Genomic DNA, 11,513 nt, shown 5'->3' with positions numbered 1-11,513 from the left:
CATCAAAGAAAATATATAGATGCCAAATAAACATATGAAAACATGATTAACATCATATATCATTACAAAATTGTAGATAATAACGAGTTATCAATACACATCTATTAAATGGCTAAAATCCAGAACACTCACAAAAAATCAAATACTGGTGAGACTGTGAACAACAGGAATTGCTCATGAGGATTAAAACTGGTCCAGCCACTGTGGAGAGCAGCTTGGTAGCTACTTTCAAAACTATACATACTCTCAGCATACAATCCATGAATATTCCATATTATATTTCTGAAAAAAAAAGTCAAATTTATTGCAGTTTGTTCCCTATTATTTATTCAAATGAGCTGAAAATGTATGTCCACACCAATACCTTGCATGCAGATGTTTGTAGTAGTTTTAAGTTGGAAACAACTTAGAGGTTTTTCAACAGGTAAATGGATAAACTGTGGTATAACCATGCAATAGAATATTATACAGAACTAAAAAAGAAATGATCTGTTAAGTCACAAAAGATGTGGAGGAACTTATATTGCTAAGTGAAAGAAGCCAATCTGAAGGGATACATCTTATATGATTCCAACTATGTCACATTCAGTGAAAGGCAAAACTATGGGGATGAATTTAAAAAGTTAGCATTTGCAAGGATGCTTGGATGAGAGGAAGAGATTAGTAGGCAGACCACAGGGGATTTTCAGGAAAGTGAAACTATACTTATAGGCACACTACTATGATGGACCCTTGACATTATTATTTGTCAAAACCGAAATGGCAACCCACTCCAGTGTTCTTGCCTGGAGAATCCCAGGGACAGGGGAGCCTGGTGGGCTGCCATCTATGGGGTCGCACAGAGTCCGACACGACTGAAGCGACTTAGCAGCAGCAGCAGCAGCATAGGACTATACAATGCAAAAACTGATCCTTAATGTAAACTATGGACTCTAGTTGCTAACAACATATGAGCATTGTCTCATCAAATATAACAAATGTTCTACATGAATGCAATAGTTTAATAATAGGGAAAATGTGTGAGGTCAGGAAAGGGGGTGTATGAGAACCCCTTGTACTTTTTGTACAATCTTGTTCTAAACCTAAAACTTTTTAAAACTCTATGTTAAAAAAAAAATCCATTGCAAACTGCAATACATTGACATTTTTTCAGAAACATTTATTCTTCCTTGATGGGCAGAGAGTAATTTTCCTTCCCTTATCGGACTTTAGACTTGGCCACATGACTTGTCTAGACTAATGAAATATTAGCTAACACTGCTGGATTAAAATTTGAAAAGTGCTTGTATGACTGGTTGTTTACTCTTGCACACATTCATTGCCATGAGAAAAACATGCCCCAGATGACCCCAGAGGATGAGCAAGCAACACATGAAACGGAGCTGCTAAGTGAACCAGGCTCAGCTAATCTCTCACAGATGCATGAATGAGCTCCAGATCCGCAGAATCACCCAGGTAAGCCCATTGTGAATCAACCAGCACTCAACTGATCCACCAACACAGGAACTAGGTAGTTTGTATTCTTGTACATGGGCTTCCCAGGTATCTCAGTGGTAACAAATCTGCCTGCCAATGCAGCAGACATGGATTCAATCCCTGGGTTGTGAAGATCCCCTGGAGGAGGAAATGACAACCCACTCCAGTGTTCTCACCTGGGAAATCCTATGGACAGAGGAGCCTGATGGGCTACAGTTCATGGGGTTGCAAAGAGTCGGACATGATATTGCATTCTTGTACACTACTGTGGTTTCTGATTGCTCCTCTTGCAGTAAAAGTTTCAAGAGAAATAGGTATTTGGAAGTGGAGTGCCACCATAACAAAACCCTAAAATATGTGAGTCTGGTTTGAGAACCAAAAAATAGGTAGTAAGGAGCTGGAAACATGGTGTGATGTAGCCATGGAACATTTATTGATAGTAAAATTGTTGATTTTTTAATTGAAATAGAGAATTGCTTATTTGTGTGCATGCGTGTTAGTCGCTCAGTCGTGTTCGAATCTTTGCAACCCCATGGACTGTAGCCCTCTAGGCTCCTCTGTCCATGGGATTTTCCAGGCAAGAATACTGGAGTGGGTTGCCATCCCCTTCTCCAAGACTTTTATTATGACACTTAATCTATGATAATGTTAAGAAAATTGACTTTACAATGCTGTGTCTTCTGTTCTATGAATAGAGTGCCAGTGTTAGTTGCCAGTCATGTACAACGCTTTGCCACTCCATGGACTGTAGCCCACCAGGCTCCTCTGTCCATGGAATTCTCCAGGCAAGAATACTGGAGTGGGTTGCCATTCCCTTCTCCATGCCTTCATTTATATTGGTATTTTAAAAATATTTTTCTCAACAATATTTTTTTATACTTTTTCAGTATAAATATTTTACACATTTTGATAGCTTTACTAGGTATTTTGATGCTAAATTAAATATTCTTAAATTTAATTTTCCTTTTGTTTGTTGCTGACATATCAAATACAGTTGATTTTTATATGGTCATGTGATAATCATGTTGTCAATTTAGTGATTCTGTTAAATTCACTTATCAAATAGTTTATGTAATTTGGGGGAGATTTTCTATGATTATATTTATGTTGGCTGGAACAGTTACAGTTTTACTTTTTCTTTTTCAATCTTTTAACTTTTATTTCTTGTTCTTGCTTAATTGCAGTGATTCCCATAAAATTAAATTCCAGTGTTGTTGTTGTTCAGTCCACGTTGTGTACAACTCTTTGCAACCCCATGGACTGAAGCACACCAGGCTCCTCTGTCCTCCACTCTCCCAGTTTGCTCAAGTTCATGTCCACTGTGTCAATGGTGCTATCTAATCATCTCATCCTTTGCCAACCCCTTCTCCTTTCACCTTCAATCTTTCCCAGTATCAGAGTCTTTTTCTATGAGTCAGCTCTTCACATTAGGTAGCCAAAGTATTGGAGCTTCAGTTTCTCCAACAGTCCTTTCAATGAGTATTCAGGGTTGATTTCCTTTTAGATCAGTTGGTTTGATCTCCTTGCAGTCCAAGGGACTGTCAAGAGTCTTCTCCAGCATCACAATTCAAAAGCATCACAATTCAAAAGCATCACTTCTTCAGTGCTCAGCCTTCTTTATGATCCAATTCTCACATCCATACCTGACTACTGGAGAAACCGTAGCTTTATACAGACCTTTGTCAGCAAAATGGTATCTCTGCTTTTTAGTATGCTATCTAGGTTTGTCATAGCTTTCCTTCCAAGGAGCAAGCATCTTTTAATGTCATGGCTGCACCATCCAGTGAATTTAGAGTCCAAGAAAATAAAACCTGTCTCTGCTTCCACTTTTTCCCCTTCTATTTGCCCTGAAGTATTGAGACCTGATGCCATGATTTTAGTTTTTTCAATGTTGAGTTTCAAGCCAGCTTTTTCACTTTCTTCTCTCTCCCTCATCAAGAGGCTCTTTAGTTCCTCTTCACTTTCTGCCATTAAAGTGGTATCATCTGCATACCTGAGGTTGTTGGTATTTCCTCCAGCAATCTTGAGTCCAGCTTGTGATTCATCCAGCACAACATTTTGCATGATGTACTCTGCATATACGTTAAATAAGTAGGGTGACAATATACAGCCTTGTCTCACTCCTTTCCTGCTAGTTATTCCTGTACATGCTGAATATAAGTACTAAGGGCAACAGAAAGACATAGTAAAGAAAGTAAAGACATATTCTCAAGTTTATGAAATTCAAAAACCAGGTCTCACTGATTCTAAGCCAATGTTTTTAAAACATTTCTACATCTTCGAAAAGTTCAATTATACTTCTCAGCACATTTTCCAAAAGTTCCTCTACCATCCAAATGGTTCTGAGGCTCATTGCGGTAAATGACTATGAACTTCAAATGCAAACCATACTTTTGGAGCCAGTTATAACATTAGACAAACCAAGAGCCCAAGGAGAACAGAATAATGAAAAGTGCATTTCTAGCCAATTTCTGAGCACCTGTTATAATGTTGATTTTTTTTTTTTGGCAAAATACTTGGATAAATCATGAAAATTGACATAAAGAAAAGAAACACTCTTTCCCTAAAAATACAAAATCTTATAGAACACTCACAAAACTTTCACTTCACTGTGCTATTATTCAAAATTGCATGACATGCAAAGGAAAAATTCTGTGCCCAAACTATGGAAAATCTGTACATTTAAAGGAACAACAACCATCTGGCATTCAGCACATTTATCATCTCTTGCCAAGTTTAATTCTTTTAACCTCAGTAGTTCTAGAGTGCTAATATAAATTAAACTTCTAAAAGACAATTTCAAAATTTTCCATTACGCATTTAGTATATGTGAAATACAGATTTGTGACCAACATTGCTAAAACATTTTTAATTTAAGGTTATTTTATTTTTAAGGTCAATGTAATACATCAAATATATAATAATACCTTTTGTAAAAATTGTATATAAGTCAATACATATATCAGAAAATAAAATTATTTTTTTTAGATGAAGATCCTAGTTAGTTTGATTGAGAAATAAAGATCACTCTGCATGCTTCAATTTTTTTATTGTTAAAATTATGTTTTAGTTTGGAGTTTCTATTCAAGATAAGATAGCTAAGTCTGTAATCCCCTCTTCCCCTCAACTTAGCAAAACTACAAACACTGGAACTAGCACGATAAGATTCAAAAGAGAAGTTTGAGAGATGCTAAAAGAAGGCAAATCGGTTGAGGTCTCCAGGGCAAAAGGCACAGCACAGTGACAAGGTGTCATATATTCCTCATCCAACAAAAGTTGAGAAGGCCAATCTAGCAACAAAAAGCACCAAGGTATGTTTAATTCTTGGTCTGAGAAGATTCCACATGCCACAGGGCAACTAAGACTATGAGCAGCAACTACTGAGCCCACGCACCTCGAACTGAAGCCTGTATGCCCTGGAGCAACAGGAGAAGGCGCAGATAGTGGCTGCCACTCCCCACAACCAGAGAAAGCCCGCATGCCACAGTGAAGACACAGAGCAGGCAAAAATAAACAAACACATATTTTAAAATGATATTTAAAAGGGAGGAACATAAAGGGGCCTAAATGAAAGTGAGATTTTCACACGTCACTGCATGTAGGAAATGGTAATGGTAGATTGTGAAAAAGTCACTCATGTATATTGTCATGCTCAAAACAGCTACTACAAAAACTGTTCTAGTGAACCAAAGAAAGGGGAAAGAAAGAGAAAGAAATAGAAACATAAGAACTGGAAGAAACAACTAGAAAGCAAGTAATAAGATGGAAGACTTATATGCCAATATATGGATGATTACTTTAAAAACATATAGTGCACTGGGACGACCCAGAGGGATGGTATGGGGAGGGAGGAGGGAGGAGGGTTCAGGATGGGGAACACATGTATACCTGTGGCAGATTCATTTTGATATTTGGCAAAACTAATACAATTTTGTAAAGTTTAAAAATAAAAAAAAATATTTAGGGAACATTAAATAAAACATTAAATAAAAGAGACCTTTAAGTTACATCTTAAAAAAATAATAATAAATAAACATGCCTATCAAAAAAAACAGATATTGGCAAAATTCATTTAAAAAAAAAGACCCACCTTTATGCAGCTTACAAGAAATTTGCTTCAAATTCAACAACAAAGGTAGATTGAAAGTAAAAAAAATAGAAAAAGATATATCATCCAAATATTAACCAAATAGAGAGATAGAGAAATGATTTTATTGATTTGTGATGCAGTAGACTAAAAAAGAAACTTACTAGACAAAAAGAAGTACACTATATAAGGATAAAAGGATCAGTCTACCAGGAAGACATAATAATTCTAAATTTGTATGCACCAGAGATTCAAAATACATGAAACAAAAACAGAGTTGAAAAAAGAAATGCACAAGCCCACAATTGTACTTTACTACTTAAACATCAATTCTCTACAACCAAAAGAACTACTGAGCAGAATACCAGCAGGGATATAGAATATCTAAATAACACAATCAATCAACAAAGTAAAATTGACAAATATTGAGTAGTCCACTCAATAATGGATGAATTCACACAACGTTTCAAGGAATCATGGAACATTCATATAGGTAGTGGATTAATGTAGATGGACTATATCCTGAGCAATAAAACAAATCTCAGCAACGTTAAAAAAAATTTAAATACTACAGATTATGTTCTACAATAATGAATCAAATTTGAAATAAATAACAGAAATGTAACAGGAAAATCTCTAATGTGAAAATCAATCCACACTCTTCTAAATAATCCATGTGAAAAACAGTCTCAAAGGAAATTTAAAATATATAAAGACTTCAATGAAAATAGAAACAAATATAAAAATTTATAAAATGCAGCTGAAGTTTTGCTGACGATGCTTACATAGACGTTTATGGCACTAACAGTTTACATTAGAAATTAGTAAAGGTCTCAAATCAGTGACCCAGATTCCTACCTCAGGAAACTTGGAAAGGAGCAAAAGAAATCCAGAGCAAGCAGAAGAATGTAATAAATATAAGAGCAGAGATCAAGGAAATTGAATATAAGAAAATAATAGAGAAAAATTCAAAATAAAGAACATCACTGAAATAGGGAATACCACACAGATTCCACAGATACAGATAAGGAATACTGTAGATAAGTTTATATACATAAATTCTATGACTTAGAAAATGTGGACCAACTCCTCAAAATCATGTGCTATTCAAATTATCCAAGATGAAACGAAAATATAAATGGTCCCACAACCATCATAGACGTTAAATTTATAAATAGAAACCTTTCCTCAAAGAAATGTCTAGCCTGAGAGGTTGCATGGGGAACCATTCAAAACATATCAAAAGAATAAATAGAAATCTTACACAATTTCTTCAGAGATGATACAAAATAAGAAAACCGTAGACCAGTATTTCTTGTGGACTTAGGCACAAAAGTGCTATACAGAATAGAGAACTGAATCCAGTGGTGTATACACTGAATTATACACCATGACCAAGTGAAATCTAGTGCAGGTACGCAAGGATAACTTGCCATTTGAAAATCAGTCAAATAATACACCATATAAACTAGATGAAGAAAAATCATATGATCTTATCAATTGAAAGGTCTTCAAATCATGGGTACATGTTCTTATTCCCAGTGAACCTGATCTTCCCTTCCCAGAGCAAAACACGGAAGCAGCATGGAGTGAGCTTGAGAGCACAAGTTCCTCCCACATAAGCACAGGCATTTTCCAACATAACAATAACCAGGCAATATGCTAGAGAATGATTGTAATCTATTTTTTGGAAGTATGACAGAAAATGAAGCATTATAGTGCATAAAATCAGTTATTTGTCTTATGAAATATAAGATACATCCTACTTCTCCTGAGAGTGTTAGAGAGGTTTTATGAAGATAGACAAAATAGGTAAAGCTCAGTTTTACAGAACAGCCTCTGGTTACATAACCAAGCTCATGTTGTCTTCCTTTTTCCATCCTCATTAACTACACACATGGGTTTGACACTGTACAAGACAAGTCATAAGCTGTTTCGTCCACTGCAAACAAACCTTTCCACAACTTTTGTACACCTAGGAAAATGACTTGAAGACTCAGTTAATCAACTTATGCCTAAAAGCAGGTATCAGTATAAAGGTGTTAGAATTGTCTCGAAAGACTAATAATCAATTAGGTGACAAAGCCAAATAAAACCTATTAATCCTACTCAAAGCTGCCTTTTTTCAGACCAGAAAATGTCCAAGTACATTTTTTTAAATTTGTTTTTATTTTACAGCTTTATTGAGATATAATTGGCTTATAACATTGTGTGTGTTTAAGGTGTACAATGTGATGATTTGGTATATGTATATATTGTAAGATGCTTACCACAATAATTAGTTAGTAGACCTATCATCTCACATAATTACCATTTTTTACAGTGAATAATACTAGATTTATTCTTTTAGCAAATTTCAAGTATGTAACACCATACTGTTAAGTAGAGTCATCATGCTCTACGTTAGATCTCTGGAATTTATCTGTCTTATAACTGAAAGTGTCTAATATTGACCAACATTTTCTCACCTCCTTCACTCCCCAAACACTAGCAATCATTAATCTACTGTCTTTTTCTATGAGTTTGAGATTTTAGATTTCATATATAAGTGAAATCATACAGTATTAGTCGTTATGTGTCTGACTCATTTCACTTAGTGTAACACTATCTAGGTTAATTCATATTGTTGCAAATGGCAGGATTAATTTCTTTTCCAAGGCTGAATAAGATTTCACTGGACCTTTATACAACATTTTCTTTATTTATTCATCCATCTATTGACCCTAAGGTTGTTTTCGTATCTTGTCTACTGTGAATAATCCTGTAATAAAAATGGGCACATAGATATCTCTACAAGGTAGTTATTTCATTTCCTCCAATTAAACACCCAGAAGTAAAAAAAAATGGGTCATAAGGCAGTTCTATTTTTAATTTTTTGAGAAAGCTCCACATTATTTCCAATTTACTTCCCCACCAACAGGGCACAAGTGTTCACTTTTCTCCATATCCTCCACAATGATAACCATGCTATTGCTTGTCTTTTCGATAATAGACTTTCTAACAGGTGTGAGGTGATATCTCATTATGGTTTTGACTTCTACTTCCTTGATGATTAGTGACATGGAACACTTTTTCATGTACTTGTTGGTCATTTATGTACTTGTTGGTCATTTTTCTTCTTTGTAGAAATGTCTATCCAACTCCTCTGCCCATTTATTAGTAGGATTTTTTGCTATTTAGTTGTATGTGTTTCTTATATATTAGGTCGGTACAAAAGTAATTGTGGTTTTTGCATTGTTGAAATTTGCTGTTTGATATTGGAATACATTCTTAAGTAAATGTGGCTATGTTATGCATCATTTTAATGTGCATTTCTCAATTTATGAATTTTTGCTAATGACTTATTTGCTGTTTATTTTATATTTATTTTAGACTATGGAAATGATGTTAGAAAGCAAATTTGAATGATTTTCTTATTTGAGTTCAAAATGGGTCGTAAAGCAGTGAAGACAACTTGAAACATCAACAACGCATTTGGCTCAGGATTGCTAACGAACATACAGTGCAGTGGTGATTCAAAGAGTTTTGCAAAGGAGACAAGAGTTTTGAAGAGTGTAGTGGCCAGCCATCAGAAGGTGACCGATCAACTGAGAGCCATCATCGAAGCTGATCCTCTTACAACTACTCGAGAAGTTGAAAAAGTTGTTGAAGAACATTCAACAGCATTGACCATTCTACTGTCATTCTGCATTTGAAGCAAATTGGAAAGGTGAAAAAACTCGATAAGTGGGTGCCTCATGAGCTGACAAGAAATTTTTTTTTAAAGTCATCTTTTTGAAATGTCATCTTCTCTTATTCTATGCAAAAACAAGGAACCATTTCTCAATCAGATTGTGATCTGCAATGAAAAGTGGATTTTATATTACAGCTGGCAATGACTGGCTCAGTGGTTGGACCAAGAAGCTCTAAAGCACTTTCCAAAGCCAAACCAAAAAAGGTCATGGTCACTGTTTGGTGGTCTGTTGCCCATCTGATCCACTACAGCTTTCCGAATCCTAGTGAAACCATTACATCTGAGAAACATCCTCAGCAAATCAATGAGATGCACCAAAACTGCAGTGCCTACAGTTGGCATTGGTCAACAAAAAGGGGCCCAATTCTTCTCCACAACAACACCTGAGCTGCTCATAACACCATCGATGCTTCAAAAGTTAAATGAATTGGGCTATGAAGTTTTTCCTCATCCACCATATTCATCTGACCTCTCACCAACCAACTACCACTTCTTCAAGCATCTCAACAACTTTTTGCCTGGAAGATACTTCCACAAACAGCAGAATGCAGAAAATGCTTTCCAAGAGCTCATCAAATCCTGAAGCCCTGAGGGATATACAAATGTATTTCTCATTGGCAAAATTGTGTTGATTGTAATGGTTCCCATTTTGGTTAATAAAGATACGCTTGAGCCTGGTTATAATGATGTAAAATGCACAGTCCGAAACCATGATTATATTTGCTCCAACCTAATATTTTGGATATTAATCCATTACCAGACAAACAGTTTGCAAATAATATTTTCTCCCATTCCACAGGTTGCTTTTTCATTTTATTGATGGTATCTTTTGTCATATAGAAGCTTTATAGTTTTATATAATCCGACTTGTTGAATTTTGCTTTTGTTGCTTGTGTTTTTGGTGCAAAGATGCAGAGATAATGTGGGATATGATGGTTGATTAAATTAATATATGTGGCATATATAAATATATACATATATATATTTATATTTCTAATGTATGATATTCATTAAAAGAAATTCCAGAATGCTTGTAGACATAAATACAAAGGCAGAATAATAAAACTTGAAGATAAAATCAGTAAGACTGTCTTCATAAGATTGGTGAAGTGAAAACAATTTAAGCAAGGCACAAACAGGAATAATAGGAAAAGAGCAATAAACCTGACCACATTAAATTAAGAACTTCTGTTCATCAGAGACACAAAAACGAGAATGAAAAATCAAGCCAGATTGGGAGAACGTCTCATTAAAGCATATGACTAACAAAGACAACAGTGTCTAAAATATGAAACAAACACTTACATACCAGTAAGAAAAGAGTGCAAAGGAAAAATGGACAAGAGACTAGAAGCAACATGTCAAATGAAGAATGTACTTGGATCAACAATAAACTTACTAACTGGTACTCGACTGCATTAGGAAATGCAAATTCAAATCTTAATTCTATACCAGTGCACAACCACAAGAATGGGCAGATCTAAAATACTGCCAAGTCCAGATGTTTGAAATATGTGACAAAAAGAGTGTTTTCTTAAGGTCTGATGTAGTGTAGCCTGGCGGTACCATCTTGAAAAGCCTTTGGTGTTATCTGCGGCCACGGAAGACGTGATTTATTGTGCTCCTGGGCCCCCTATTCAATATTGGCTAGTAGAGATAATCTCATGTGTCATTTCTGGTCTCCTGGAGACCAAAATTCTGCAGAAATGCTTTTGTAATTTTCATCTTTTGTAAGTGTGATGCTTGCTGTAGGATTTTTGTGGATAACTTTTTCAGATTAAAAAAGGGTTTTTGTCTTGTTTTGCATTTTAATTCTTAGTTCGCTAAGAATTTCTTTTTCTTAAAACATTCAGTTCAGTTCAGTTCATTTCAGTCGCTCAGTCGTGTCTGACGCTTAGCGACCCCATGAATCGCAGCACGCCAGGCCTCCCTGTCCATCACTATCTCCCGGAGTTCACTCAGACTCACGTCCACCGAGTCGGCGATGCCATCCAGCCATCTCATCCTCTGTCGTCCCCTTTTCCTCCTGCCCCCAATCCCTCCCAGCATCAGAGTCTTTTCCAATGAGTCAACTCTTCGCATGAGGTGGCTAAAGTACTAAAACATTAGTGGATGTTAATTTCTACCAAAAGCCTTTTCTTTCTTTTTTGCAATGATCATATTTTTTCTCACTTATTCTATTAATGTGTACATTGTATTGATTAGTTTGGGGGTGCT

General features: G+C 35.6%; 1 long non-coding RNA gene across 1 annotated transcript; it reads left to right on the top strand.

The window, feature by feature from the left end:
* Nucleotides 1-614: 614 nt before the first annotated feature.
* LOC132345121 (uncharacterized) lies at nucleotides 615-10,625 on the top strand. Its single transcript, XR_009494255.1, has 2 exons — nucleotides 615-1,455; nucleotides 8,936-10,625. It is a non-coding gene; the product is annotated as an uncharacterized lncRNA (long non-coding RNA).
* The last annotated feature ends 888 nt before the right edge of the window (nucleotides 10,626-11,513 follow it).

This window comes from Bos taurus, chromosome 4 (assembly GCF_002263795.3).
Source record: "Bos taurus isolate L1 Dominette 01449 registration number 42190680 breed Hereford chromosome 4, ARS-UCD2.0, whole genome shotgun sequence".
Taxonomy (NCBI): domain Eukaryota; kingdom Metazoa; phylum Chordata; class Mammalia; order Artiodactyla; family Bovidae; genus Bos; species Bos taurus.
The sequence above is the reverse complement of the archived record's forward strand: the minus strand, read 5'-3'. Positions and strand labels throughout refer to the sequence as shown.